This window comes from Anguilla rostrata, chromosome 11, assembly GCF_018555375.3.
Source record: "Anguilla rostrata isolate EN2019 chromosome 11, ASM1855537v3, whole genome shotgun sequence".
Lineage (NCBI taxonomy): Eukaryota > Metazoa > Chordata > Actinopteri > Anguilliformes > Anguillidae > Anguilla > Anguilla rostrata.
Window position 1 is genome coordinate 36,803,536 of NC_057943.1, and position 13,668 is coordinate 36,817,203.

The 13,668-nt window shown below is 41.1% G+C and overlaps 1 long non-coding RNA gene across 1 annotated transcript; it reads right to left on the minus strand.

Annotated features, from left to right (window-relative positions):
- Nucleotides 1–8,857: 8,857 nt before the first annotated feature.
- On the minus strand, nt 8,858–9,741 carry LOC135234810 (uncharacterized). The gene is made up of 3 exons (XR_010324206.1): nt 9,633–9,741; nt 9,450–9,494; nt 8,858–9,116 (listed from the first exon to the last, which is right to left on the minus strand). It is a non-coding gene; the product is annotated as an uncharacterized LOC135234810 (long non-coding RNA).
- Nucleotides 9,742–13,668: the final 3,927 nt, after the last annotated feature.

Sequence of the window (13,668 nt, forward strand, 5' to 3'; positions counted from 1 at the left end):
AGCTTAACTGCACATCCTAAACTATTTAGTAGGCTACAACCAAACATTGTTTTTAAGTTTGAAATATAAAAGATAAATTTATCGCTGCACTACGAGGCTGTGACGAGCTGCCAATCTTCTTGCACTGAAGCTTTAGAATCAGTGGTTCTCAACCTCGGTCCTGGCGGACCCCTGTGTATGCTGGTTTTCGTTCCAACCGCAATTGCAATCCTAGAATTTTAATAAGCTGTTAAAATTTCGTAGTAGGCTAGGTGCTTTTCATGTTTAGGGAGATTATTTACCATCTTAAGGCACATTATATCGGAAATAGTTAAACATGCCATAAAGAATAAAAATCTCATGTTCATGTTGTGCTTATTGTGCTGTATTGCAAACAATTACATAAAAACAGATTTTTTTTTTAATTGATCAAATTAAAACTAACCGATGGGTAGAGAACTTTAGCACGTGTTAATCAACTTAATTAGGAGCCGATTGATTCACCTCAGCCTTCAATTTGTAAAAGTAAAAACCACCTCTTTTTATGTAACAGTTGCAATATAGCACAATATGAACGTGGCATTTTTATTCTTCATGGCATGCCACGCATAGCTATTTCTGACAATGTGGCTTAAGGGGGTAACTCGTCCCCATAAATGCGAAATTGCGAATTAAGACATTTTAATTCTAGGAAAATCCTAATAAAGAAACCAGCGGGTTAAAATTCTGGGACTGCAACTGTGCTTGGAACGAAACATAACATATACAGGGCAGGGGTCACCGGTCCGAGATTGGGAACCACTGCTTTAAATATTAGAACTGCCTTTGAGTGCTTATGCCTGCCCCATCTGACGTGAAACTGAAATCTGAGGATTGCATGCATTCTTAACAGGAATTGGCTCGCAAAAATGATCTTCCAACGCCGCACCGTGAGGGTGAATGAAAAAACAAACAAATAAAAACATTTAGTCTGTTCACCTGAATTGTACATTTTACGTGATTTTTCGTTTTCTTTAAAATATTTTATAGAAATATTTTTCCATATTGGCTATTATGTGATATAAAGGTGGAGACAGCATTTCAAACAAAACAAGGAAAATGACTCCTGTCTCCTTCGCATGGGCGTGTTTGCATTTCGGCTACCATTTAATTTGTGAAGACTTTATGATGATTTTGTATCATAACTATAGATTACACAAACAGAACAAGACATGTTGACTCTTGATTGCTGCAGAAACGATAATGCTGAGTTTACCAAATCAATGTAGAAACCTACGAAAATGGAGAGACGAAGAGATTTTGGAAGTCCACATTGCTGATATTTTATTGGCTGAAAACAGGGACTGGCTACTATGCTAGCCTACGCGAATAAACTGTCCCAATCCCTTCATCAAGTCACTTTTCGATTACTTCTGTGATTTGACCGAGCAAAAAGGTACTATGCGATTTATGCATTACAGTTGAGGGCAAAAGTTTACATACACCTAGGCTAAAGATATTCAAACGGAGTTTTTCACAACTCCGCACATTTCATGTTACCGCTACCACACATTTCTTTTGGCAAGTCAATTAGGGCATCTACTTTGTTCACATCAGAGGTAATATATAAAAAAAATCGATTAGAGAAAGATTTATTTCAGCTTTAACTGACTACATCAGCATTCCAGTGTGTCAAAAGTTTACACCAAGTTGACTGTCTCTTTAAACAGTCTGGAAGATTCCAGAAATTAATGTATTGAATTTTTAGAAGCTTCAGATTGGCCAACTGTCAGAATTAGGAGTTAATTGGCAACTGTGGCTGTATTTAAGGGCCTACCTTTAGTGCCACTGCCTTCTTGCCCTTGATACCATGGGATAATCCAAGTATAAAAATCTTGGGACCACACAGACACTGCATCGTTCCGGAAGGAGGCACAAATTAACTCCCAGGGCTGAATGAACTTTGGTCTGCAAGGTTCAACTGAACCCCAAGACATCAACAAAGGAACTGGTGAAGGATTTGGAGGTACCAAAGTACTTACATCCACCATTAAGAGAATCCTACATCGCCATGGCCTGAAAGGCTGTCAGGCAAGGATGAAGCCCCTACTCCAAAACCGGCATGAAAAAGCCAGAATGAAGTTTGCAGGTGATCACCAGGAAGAAGACTTAGCCTTTTGGAGGAGTGTTCTCTGGTCAGAAGAAAAACAAAAATTGAACTGTTTGGCCATAATGATCAGCGCTACGTATGGAGGAAAAAGGGTGAGACTTTTAATCCGAAGAACACCATCCCAACTGTGAAACATGGGGGTGGCAGCATCATGTTGTGAGGGTGTTTTTCTGGAAAAGGGACTGGTGCACTTCAGAAAATAAATGGCACGATGAGAAAGGAGGATTATCTAGAAATACTGAAGCAACACCTCAAGACATCAGCTAGAAAGTTAAAATTTTGTCGCAACTGGGTCTTCCATCAGGACAATGATCCTAAGCATACCTCCAGAGTTGTAACAAAATGACTTAAAGACAACAAAGTGAAAGTAATGGAGTGGCTATCAAAAAGCCCTGACCTGAATCCCATTAAAAATTTGTGGACTGAAATGAAAAAGCGTGTCTGAGCAAGGACCCACAAACCTGACTAAGTTACACCAGTTCTGTCAGCAGGAATGGGCAAAAATTCTGGCAAAGTATTGTGAGAAGCTGGTGGAAAGCTACCCCAAGCGTTTAATTCAAGTTAAGCAATTAAAAGGCAATGTCACAAAATACTAACAGTGTATGTAAACTTTTGACCCACTGAAAATCAGATATAGTACATAAAAGCTTAATAAACCTGTCTCTTAGCTATTATTTTGAAATGACCTCTTATGGAAATAAAGTAGGTACCCTAATTGACTTAACACAGGAAATGTATGGTAACGTGAAATGTGTGGAGTGGCGAAAAATTGAGTTTGAATGTCTTTAGCCTACAAACTTTTGGCCTCAACTGTAGACAGCCCAGCAATAACAAGGAAACGTCTTGGCTTGTATTTGCTCATGGATGTCATCCACAATCCAATGGTGTCTGCAACATGTTTGTCTACTGTGTTATGTAACTTTTTAACTTTGTGTTTTATGTCAGGTCCCGGCCAAGTGTGCGAAACTTCAGTGTGTCCCATCTACGTGTCACCGTTATTTTCGCCCTAGTGTGATGTACATTCACATGCACATAAGCTGAGAAAGAATGAAAAGTAGACTAACAAATACAAACTATCGGTGTTGTGCGGTGTTCGACGTGATTTGGCTTTTGTGAAACAACGATTTATAGTGTATTCAGATACGTAAAGATCGTTAGGGATTTAATAAATTAAACAGCAGTCGCCATTAGGTACAGTAATGATGCTCAAATCTTATCAACTCTACAGAAAGTCACACCATGAGATCTCCTGTCTATCTATACTGCACAAACTGCATAATTACATACACAAGTATGGGGACACCTACTGGTACAACAAGAACACACAGCCCGGAAATGTTTTTAAATTTATATTTATTGTCAGCATCGACTTACTCAATACCACGCAAAATTAACCATTTGAAATGCAGGCTCCATTACAAAAAGCATTCTTGCACACAATTACTTATTGCAGTTGTAAGACATCCAACACACAGCGGGTAACATAGATCATATACCAGTTCTATAGAACATTCGTAGCCGTGCCTAGACTTTTGGAGGACCTAGGCAAAGAATCATTTGGGGGCCCCTCCAAAACATTGGCACCTTCTTTTTAACTTTTAACTTCTGGTTTGACTTGTTATCATTTTCTGTGTCTTTGCATTCTTCATTATTCTGTGTCTTTGAATTCTTCATTATCAATCAAATGGCTAGTTTTAGTGACCATGTGTACACACTTTAACCAATTAGCAGTTGATTTGCCTCAGTCTTTAATTTGATCAGTTAAAAAAATGTCCTCTCTTCATATAATTAAGTTGACAGCAGTGGGATTGCAGTTGTGGTTGGAACAAAAATCAGCATATGCACGAGTTTGAAAAACACTGATTTAATGGTTGCATAGATATTAGCAAATTAATTAATTAAAAGTCATTGTGTTGTAGCATCTGGATTATGCATCTTGATTTGACCCTGTACATACTTCTTTTAGAATTAATGGAAGGATACACAGCTCAGAAGTGGATTCTAGCTACAGTGGGAGTACATGGGGAGCTCTTTGACCCACAGCTGGTGTCCAGCGAAGACTCAAGTGCCATTTCTAAATCACTGGAAAGTGAGCAGGAGAAGGTAAAGACTAAAGCAATAAACTTCAGAACAGAGGAGGTAGTGCACATGGTGCTGGAGAGCAGCAAGGAGGGAGGCAGGCCAAAGAAGAAGTGCCCACTGGAGGGATGTGAGGCTGAAGTAATTCATTTGCCATGACACCTAAAGCTCAGCCAAAACTGGGACCCAGCAAAGGCCAAAGCAGCAGTCCAACAATTTCACCTCAGGAAGACCTACGAGCGGAAACAAAAAAAAGCAAGCCGGCAAGCAAGGACTACCACAGACCGCAACAATGTCCTATTGAGGGATGTTACAGCATCATAAAGAGATTGCAGCCACATCGTTTGAGAGTGCACAAACTTAAATTAAGAATTAAATATGAGAGAAAAATTAGCGAGTACATAAAATTATAATTTAATTTAACAAAGGATAATGGACAAACAATGAATTTGAACAGTGACACATTATCTTTTGTCAAATATCTACGTGTCAAATAATTACAGAAATGGTGAAAAGTCCAGGTCCATATTTAACCCATTAGGGGGTCAGTGTTAAGTGTCACTTCTGAAATCCTATAGGCCTCGTTTTGTAATAAATGGTCAAGGTCTCCCCTCCTGGGGAAACACACTTTCTCTATTCCCAGCATTCCAGTAAGAACAATGGGCCTCATGCAAGAACCACTCGTGCGAACAGATTTGTACAAGAGATTTAAGAGAAATTGCCGCAATCACCAATTTTCTTGTGTTTAGAATTTTAGGTACAAACAAAATTTACGAGTGGGCCTGACCTGTTGTACGAATCATGTACACTTAACCTTGCCCTTTTCCAAACCTAAGATTTTGACTAATGGATGGTAATGTCATTACAATTTCTGAGTTTGAATACACACACATATAGCCTATATAGGCTATGTACAGTGCAGTCCGTAAGTATTTGGACAGTGGTACAATATTTTGTTCTTTTGGCTTTGTACTCAGGTCTTCCTTGGCCTACCAGCTCCTTCATAATTAGAGCTCACCAGTGCTCCCTTTCTTCTTAATGATGTTGCAGACCCCTGACCTCAGCATTTGCACACCTTACACCCTGAAGAAGACAATGTGTATAAATGCTTTTTTGTAACAAATTACTTGGTAGCATAGCAGGCTGTGCTTCTCTTTATGATCGCTCTCCATTATTCAGCATTTCTCCACATTTTGGATTTGAGTGTTTGTCCGTATCAATGGCAAATTCTGAATCAATAAGATATTTGACCATCACATACAGCAAACTCAGCAATTATTGTCATCATCGCTAAAGTTGAGCAAATAGGCTGTGCAAGGTTAACAAAAAAAAAAAAAACATGCTCTTTTGCTTTAAAAAAAAAAAAAATTCATTTGGAAAAAAAGTTACATTTTCAGTTATTTACTGAGTTTATATACATTTTATTGTCATTTATAAAGGATGGGTATACAGCCTCTTGCATTTGAATGCATCTATATGCAATTCTTAGCCATTAATGATTGATATGTTTATTCAGAGTGTGAGCTACATGATTGACTAAATGGATATATTACTATAAGTGGATGATATTGAGCCACTGAGAGCAAAATAGCCTAAAACCCTCACCCTAGTGCCACTGTGCATCACCATAGACATTCTGGAGTTATAATATTTTTTAACTGACTCGCAAGTCCTAATACAGATAAAGAGTGATGTGATGTAGCAACAAAACAAACTGAAGTTATAACTTTTCGGCTGAAAAAAAAAAAGACTTCAAATACTCATGTGGGAAAAATCTAGATGGTCCTGAAACATCAAAAGAGCCCAGCGCTGTAGAACTGTCGCCATCCCGCTACCATGCATCACATTGTGAGGGGTACACCAGTGGGGTTCATCTATGCTAATAATTCCTATGGGAGAATTGGCTTGGAGGGGCCCCATCGCTGAAGACCCCTTTACAATGTGAAGCCTTTCACTCTGAAGCAGAATTAATCGTTTTGAGTGAGAGAGAGGAAACGTGGTCACTGCAAGACAGGAGACGTAGAGACAGAGATGCACTTCCTGCTAAATTGTAAAAAATATTCAGACAAGAAAAACACATTTTAATAAGATTCAAAATTCCAAAACAAATTTCGCTCCCTCACATGATCAAAAGCTGCGAGTCCTATTAGAAGGACCGACAACCTCACTCGCAGCTAAATATGTTTTTGCCTGTCACAACCTGAGGGACAGAGGGTAAACATCTAACAAGCATAATATATATATAATTATTATTATTATATTGAGAACATACTTTTTTAAAATTAATAGAGCATAGTATATTACAGAAATAGTAGCCTATATAATAGATAATAAATGTTATGTTACTGTCATTTATGCGGTTTTTTTTAAAAAAAATTTTAAACGTTTTTATTAAAAAAAAAAATTCTTACTATGGTTGATTCTTGTTATCACTACGCTTTGTCAATATGTATTTTTAAATGTCATGCCAATATAGCATTTGAATTTGAGACCCCCTGGTTTTACAGGATGCTGTTAGCCCTTACCCCCCCATGCCCACCAAACAAACTGTAGGAAGGAAACTGTATAAGCAAAAATACTCTTTTACATTCGCCTAATTTAATAGCCTATCTGAGCTTGGTGACAGCACAAAAGTCATAGGAGCTTGCTAACTTGCTAATATAGCTGTTTATACCTGAAATGATTCGCTATTTTATATTTTGGAAACAAACCGAATACACGAGATAACATGCAATTATAAGGAGCTAACTGGCTACATAACCTACTTAACCGAATGTCAGTTGCGTTCGTGTAGTTGTCCAGTCATTCCAGAGGGAATTAGTAATGTTAACATTAGCGACGAGAGCGTCCGAGTAGCCTATTTCTGGTCGGCGGCTCAGCACAGTTTTACAGTTCTGCGATCCATACGCAGTTCAGTAACCATGGAAGTTCAAATTACTTAACGGTCGTGTCCATTGTAGGCTAGACTGTATTCATCAGTAGGGAAGTCAAATCTGTTCTGGCGATCTTTCGGAAAACATTTAGACGATTTATTCTAAATTCATAATGTAAATGCTACAGTACAATAAAATAACATATACATCGCCAGTTTGTCAGAATATAACTGTTGTTCCCTGTAATACGATTTTAAAAACTAGCCGCTTTCCTCCGCATGTAATAACTGTCGTTGGAGGGAAACGCTTCATCACCTGTGCGACTGTTACGGTGGGGTTATCTGTTTTCCTTCAACATGAACCAATATTTTGTGGTATTTGTACAGTAAGACTAATATACTGTATGTATTTACTGGTATGTATTGTTATGGGATGGACTCTCAAAACGACTCGGTTTCAAACAGCGGCCTCATGGCTTCAAAATTGCATTGCAGTTGGGGACTGGAATCCACCAAGCTCATGTCCCCATTTTCACCCTAAAAAAGGGTGGTTACTGTGGTATATCCTTTATACCATACTGTAGACACGATTTAGGATTTAAAAAAATATATATATATGTAAAAAATATTGTTGTTCAAACGAGTTTTCCCTCGTTTTTTCAGAAAAAACACGCTAGCAGCAGGTTATCTGGCTATGGAATACTATTCTATCTGCTGGAGATGGCACGTCTCCTTTTCACCTTAATTAATAACAAAGAACACCCATTCGTAAAACTCAAATGCTTTATACCACAATGTAGATAAAGTCTTGACAGGACACCTAAATATACGAACATACCAATAACTAATAACCAATTAATATTTTAAACATTTCAGTGAGGATTTTCCCCATTATAGCCTATGTAGAAATCGAGAGTTGCAGTGCCTTGGGAGCCATATTGGTTTCGGCAACCGCTGAGGACTCCTGCCTCTCCAGTTTCGATATACGCTCTAAGAACGGTACAAGGAAAATATAAATCGAAGATTGAGATATTGAAAATAGAATTTTAGCAACATGAATGAGCCCATATAGATGGGAACAATTATTAGGCCGTGTTATAACGATCTTTACACTAAGTGCACCCCTTAGCGCGCGGGAAAATCGTACGGTAGCGCCTCCGTAGTGCTGGTGCTGCTATTTTCTGTTTTTCCTTGTTTGGTATTCTATTCTAGGCCCAGTTTCACAAACCAGGATTATTGAGGTTTTTTATTTATATTTTTTTGGGCTTTTCAGCTTTATTGGACAGAACAGTGTAGAGAAACAGGAAGAACAGGGGAAGAGAGAGGGAGAGACTCGAACCGCCGAAGTCACGGCTGGTAATGAGCATGTGGACAGTGCTCTACAGGCTACACCACCAGACACCCCGAGGATTACTGAGTTAACTCACTTTCTCTAAAAAACAAAATTTCTAAACTATTTTCAGTAGTTAGAATCTACCTCAAGGACTTGCCATACAAATTTTTAATGTGTATGCATTTTTTTTTTTTTACATTACAGCCATTTTTCCCCAGTGCATTGGTAAAGTCAATTAATCTTCTGTTGTACAAAGCTTTTTTGTTCGATAAATCTGAACAATGACCGAACTATTTTTTTTTTTTTGAAGGTCAGATGTCATGCAGTCTGAAAGTAGTTTGTATTCTTCTCTCTCCGGTGAGCTTCGTCCTTCTGATCAGGGTTTAGGTTGAGCATCACTGAGTCATTTCGCAAAGAAAATTAATTCAGCATAAGGACAAAAGCTCTCTGACATGAAACAGAAGTGTATTGTAATACCCACAATGCACTGCTACAAAGATATTATACAACAGACAGAATCCTTATACAGTATCCACTTTACCAAGCCACCACAGGCCCAGAGTGGCCCTACCTCTGTCTGTTGTGTTCGCGTCTGATTTCTGGAGCCAAAACATTCTGTGCGATTAACTCCATCTTCATGGCTGCCTCGAGCTTCAATGGCCCTCTGTTCAATGGAGCCAAGCCCATTGTTCTCACCCCGTTTCCTGTGAGGAAAATGTATGTAAAGTCATTCTGATCACGACTGATTCTCTAGCACAAAGTGTATTGCGTCATATTCAAAGTACTTACTGGTATTGAGATAATAACAGACATTTGGCCACTGGATGCAAAATCTAAGAGTTGTTGGTCAGTCTACAGAGGGACTCATTTGGTGATTTTGTGCTGCAGCAATGTGCTTGTCAGTGGTACACTAGTTAGGGTGTAATCTGGGGGACTGAATCTGGAGAACCTGCCACTGATGTTAACATGTATAAGCAGGACTTTCACAACTCGAACCATAGAGAGCAGTAGATACAGCTGGGGGGCAAGAGCCATACCTCCTGTAGGATGACCAGTCTATGAATGTGGGCCAGGTTTTCTCCCTGTACAACAAAGGGAAACAGAAATGAGAGAAACATCCTCCTGTGCACTGTTTATCATAGACTTTCCAGTTTTGACTGACAGCCTAAGATATTCAGAGAAACCAATAGCAATAAAGTCTCTTAACAGCCTCCACCCACCTGAGTTGAGGTGCTAGGAGGTTTTATCCAGGAGCACGCTGAATTTTGGGGTTCGGGGAGGAATGGGGCCCCACTGCTCCTGGTACCTGTTGTGCCTTTGGAGACCCTGGGACAGTATACAAGGATTACAAAGGGGAATACACGGCCAGTCAGAATGACATCACGGTAAAAACTCAAGAGTGACCAAAACACCTCCAACCCGCCTTTATCCAAGACTTTTAAACGTCCAGGTGGAAGCACAACACCTACAACTCAGTCAACTACTGAGTCACAGTCAATATTTCTCAGTGTTCCTGCTCTTTTTCTGCTACTTTGTAAAGTGTCTTTGTGACAGTTTAACGGTAAAATGCACTATAAAAATACATTTTAATTAATATTTGAAATTAATACAAACCATGGCAACACTTGAATACTTATCTGGCCAAGAAGAAAAGATGGTAATTAGATTCTTCACCTTTTTAATAAGAAAAGTTAAGATCATAAAGACAAGAAATCTTCTTGAGAATGTTTAGACTGACCTGACGCGTGTGTCCCAGTACCGAAATGGGACAGGTCCATCCATCTGAGGCGGTTTTGGGGTATGGACCTGTTGGGGAGTCCTGAGGCTCTCCGATCCGTTTTTGGCATTCGACAGGTGCAGGTGGACGGTTTGCCTGTCAGGAGTGCTCTGTGAGTTGATTTGCTGCTTGGGAGTGCCCCCTTTGGTCTTTTCTTCACAAGGTTACATGCCTTGCCCCGACGAACCCCATGCAGTCTTTTTTCTTCTCATGCTGATTTTTAAAAATATTTTCGAATGCATGCTGGCTTTGTTGCAGGGGTGCGAGGGTGGGGGGGTTCCAGGTCTTGCCTCCTGTATGACCACCAGGCAGATGTTATGCAGTTTCGGGGCCAGTATTTCGGAGTGATGTTGAGCCAGTCTGCGGATTGAGTTCCGCCCGTCAATATTTTTCTCCCTGCATGGTGAGGTACAGTCAGAATAACCTAATAATCCCCAACGCTGGATTCTCATGAAGAAAGATCAGGCTCCAGATATCAAGCTGCACCATAATAATCTCCCCAATCGACAGCCTGAGATACTGAGCTCTTCCCAGGGACCCCCTGCCCCCATTCTTATCCTCTTTGAGCGACTCAGCTTCTCCATATTGCTCCCCCAGACAAAACAAAATGCGATTTTAGAGATGCATTTACTGGTGGCCCTGTCTGGGGGAAACACCCTCCCCACATAGAGGAGAATGATAGATGGTTTATTTTACTAATAAGAGATGATTTGACCTGAAAGAGTAACACATTGAAAAATATAACAAATTCAAGGTAGGATGGACCCACCTGAGTTCTCCACCGGAGTGGTACAGGGCGTTACTTTTGAAGATAACCTTCTTGGGCTAAAAAACCCACTCTTCCATTCAGTGTGTGAGGTTTCGGCATGTGGCTGTTGTTCTCCTGGGCAATTCCAGTTATTGCCAAAGGGGGCAGGCTTGATGCTTGTTCCTGGGACTGGGGCGAACTCTGGGTGTTCCGTTTGGGTCTTGCCCTCAGCAGACGGGACAAAACGGGGTTCTGCTCCTGGGACAGGGGCGTGCTGTGCCTCACCGGGACAATTCTGGATCCTGCCAGAGGGGCAGGCTTGAGCTCACCTCTTTAGACTGACGCGCCTTGTAGCACTCCAGCCTGGCTTTGGCCTTGGCCAGACTGGGCAGCCTGTTGTGCTGGTCCCTGCACAGGCGCATGCTGCGGGTCTCCTGGTCTATTTCGGTCCCTGCCTGCGGGGGCAGTATGGAGTTCTGTTCTCCACACAGGCGTGCCCTGTGGCGCTCCAGCATGGCTTGGGCACTCGCCACCGGCTGCAGGTGTGACTTGTAGTACAGGTGCGTTCAGAGGCTCTCTGGGGCGATTCCAGTTCTAGTCAGAGGGGGCACTGCAGGGCTGCTGGGGGCCCTCTCTTTCTTGAAGGCCCTGTTGAGATGGGGCAGCTTGCTGTATGTTTGGGGGGATCCGGTAGGAAAGTGTGGGAATTTTTGGGGTCAAGTGGTATCCCAGAGCTGGCGGGGTTGGTAGCGCCATCTCACCCCCCCCCCCCCCCCCACTGTTCCCTGGCCTGCTTCTCCTTTCCCTTCCGTGGCAGGTCTTTGCAGAACATGTGGATGCTCTCCCCTAAGCTCCCCATCGAAACGGTGGAGCTGAACGAGCAGTTTGAATCCGGACTCAGCCAGGTGTCCGACAGGCTGAAGTGGGGAATGGGCTTAGACTGATAGGGTGGGATGGGGACCAGCTTTGGGAGAGGAGGCAGGGCCTTGGGAGACCGGAGTGCAGACCTCACTTTGCCTACTTTTTGGGCAATTTTTGGTGGTTTGGTGGTAGATCTGGTCAAATCTCCTCAAATATGTTGAGGTAGGTGACAGAGCAGGTGTCAGGGCAGGTGTGGGCACGGGTGCCATGACATCACCCTCCCCGAAGTTGTAGGAGGACACTCAGATCGAGTCGAACGAGGATGACACCAGTAATGTCAGGTCAAAATCTCCCTTAGGTATGCTGGCCATTTTAGCCTCCAGCACCTTCTCAGTCATCATTTTAACGGAGGCCTCCAGCATCTTGTGTGATGTTCCTTGCAGGGAACTGCTGTTCTTCCCAGCTTTGCCCTAGATCCTGAAATTGTAACGTTTAACTATATCAGCTACACAAATTAGGGGGTCTCAAACTCAAACTGATTTCAAGTGCTCAGCTTAACTTTGGCCACCAAAGAACCCACACATGTCATTTTCAAGCCTAAATTAGATACTGATGGTAAAGGACTATAATGTAGGCCTGCAGGCACTGCAGTTCCCCCAGACTGGAGCTGAGAGATCCCTTGATTATCTGGTCATTCCCATTTTACATTAATAAATTAATATTGTAATTACTATTAAGCTTGCCTTATAGGAGCCTTGTGAAATACTTACATTGCCAGCTGTGATTAATGTGAATTAGGACAATTTTCAAAATAAACAAGTTTTAGTTTTAGCCTTTCTATTACTTCTAGATGAAAAAACGCTAAACCGTTACTCAACGTACACTCGAGGGAAACAGTTTCAAAGACACATGCAAGAATATATAGTACACGTTAGGCTACAAGCCAAAGTTAATTTCATTGAATGAAAATTTACCTCAGAATTCCCATGGACAGTTTCGCCAATTCTAGTTTTTAAATACAAGCAACTACACATGCGTTGGACACACAAAAAGTGTAGTTATAGCTACAGGTTACTTACCGTTTCGGATGACTTGGCTCTTAATCGTAGGCCTTCCGTGTCTAGCTGGCTGATGACAAGATTTCATCCGCAGGTTTTCATTTCTGAATCTTGCCTTTCAGATCCAGAAGATCCATGATGTTAACTCAATAATTCTCTATTTAACCAGATCTCGCGTAATTCATATAATTCCAAACAGCTTCACAAAATTATCTAAATATAACGGCCTGCTTTGTAGTACTTATACCGATTACGTCATAAGGGACGGTTGGTTCTTTCGCTATATGATGCAACGCGGTTGGAAAGAGAATCTTTAGCATAGCATCATTTGTCTGCAGGCCATCGAGCAATAGCGTTAATCATAAGAGTGCAGTCCGCGCGATTAAACCCAGTTTCAGACCGTCTGTCGAGAAAACAGTTTAAGTCCTTGATGTCTGGATGAGAGACTATTATATGTTCCATCTATGTGCCAGTTATTTTCGCTCTAAAGTTTGATGAACATCCATGCACATAAGCTAAGAAAAAACAGACGAACTATCGGTGTTGTGTGGTGTTCGACGTGACTTCGTTTTCGTGAAACAACGATTATAATGTATATTTGACATTATTCGAACGGTTTGTCGCCCGAAAAAGTTTTTAAATTCATATTTAGGGCCAGAATCGATTTACGTAATACCGCGCAAAATTAACAACTTGAAACTAAGGCTCCATCACAAAAAGCGTTTTTTCACACAAGTTAGCTTACTTACAGCAGATAAGACATCCGACACATAGCGGGCAAAATACATCTAGTATTAAAACTAGATGTCACA